Source organism: Arabidopsis lyrata, assembly GCF_000004255.2.
Source record: "Arabidopsis lyrata subsp. lyrata unplaced genomic scaffold ARALYscaffold_699, whole genome shotgun sequence".
NCBI lineage: Eukaryota > Viridiplantae > Streptophyta > Magnoliopsida > Brassicales > Brassicaceae > Arabidopsis > Arabidopsis lyrata.
In genome coordinates this window covers 1-1,406 of record NW_003302109.1, presented here as the reverse complement: position 1 = coordinate 1,406, position 1,406 = coordinate 1, and the positions used below count along the sequence as shown (strand labels likewise).

General features: G+C 33.1%; 1 long non-coding RNA gene across 1 annotated transcript in view; it reads left to right on the top strand.

The window, feature by feature from the left end:
* The window catches only part of LOC110228158, a 2,830-nt gene extending 2,133 nt beyond the window's left edge, over positions 1-697 (top strand). Inside the window, exon 4 of the long non-coding RNA XR_002331769.1 lies at positions 450-697. This is a non-coding gene — a long non-coding RNA (uncharacterized LOC110228158). The remainder of the gene's footprint in view (positions 1-449) is intronic.
* Positions 698-1,406: the final 709 nt, after the last annotated feature.

Here is a 1,406-nt window from a genome sequence, read left to right as displayed (position 1 = left end):
GGTCTCCCCGTGTATTGGTTGTATTGAGTCCACGACAATTTTCACTTGGATCTTCCATTTAGTTTTGAAAGGTTTCATGTCAGCATGATTGGTGATGGGAAGATTTGCAGCCATTTTTTAAAAATGAGTAAGAAAGGTATAGATGTCGTTTGCTAGCTTAAGGAGTCTTGAAGAGGGTATTAGACATCATATATAATTTGTAGGAAAAGAGGTCGGCTAGGGTTACAAACTATTAGATGTAATTCATGTAAAGAATATGCTTGCGAATCTATCTTTTGAATATATATTTTAGTTATATTCTTTATTTGAGAGCTAATGAATATTGTGTTTATGTAGAATTTGGATTTTTTTTGGTAACTGAATGATAACAAAATTAGATATCACCTTAACTATTGGGATACGATTGTTTTGATAATATCTTAACTTTGGTTTTATGGTATTTTTTCCAGATTGCCAAATCTCAACCGTAAGAATCAAACCAAGGATAACTGTGAAGTAATAAATTGTTATGTTTTTAACAGTCCATTTTGGATCCATAGGATCCGCGTGTCAATCCAAAAAATTAGCCCAGGATCCGCGTGCCTTTCTGATCGAGTCGCCCATGATCCATGGGTATTTTGCTTTTAAATTATGATTTTGCCCTTCAACGATTTTTTTCATTTACTCTTTGATTGTAATTATTCCAATGGCATCTTTTGTAATTCTTTACCCTTTATAAGGTTATTTATTATTAAATGCTTCCCAATTAATAGTATAGATTGTTTCCACTTTCAACCTCTATTAGTTTTCCAAAGAAGTTAGAAAGATTGAGAAACCTGCTTATAGTATTATCTTTTAATGTAGAGGCCAGAGATTGTGTTGGCAGATCAATTGAAACTCTGTTCTTTGTCATACTGCTGTCAAATTCTTTGATTTGTCTACTAAGAAAAATCTTGTTTCTTTTTGCAAACAAATGATCCAAAGAAAAACTTTCATCTTATTATCATGTGAATAAAACTGAAGATGCTTATTATACATTGGAAAGCTAATTAAAGAGGCTTATACATAGTAAAATAGTGGTGATGATAAGATGCAAATGTGACCAAACCCTTACAGACGCAGAGCTTGAGTATAATATGTGAGTGCCCAGAGAGTGAACATGTTCCTATATGTTGGATAATGTAGCAGCACATTCATCTTAAACACTCCTCTTATTTCCTGCAAATTTATGTAAAGATTTTTTTTTTTAAAGTTATATTCAATGTTTGGCATAGTGAACTCGAATATGACCAAGTGATTATAATTACCTCGTTGTGGAAAATCGCCATTATCCAACTGCGAATTTATCAACACTTTATAATCATCAGACCAACTAAGTGATATCGCCATGGCTGCCTGCCGTCTGGGGGGTTTTTGTCCCCTTTTTT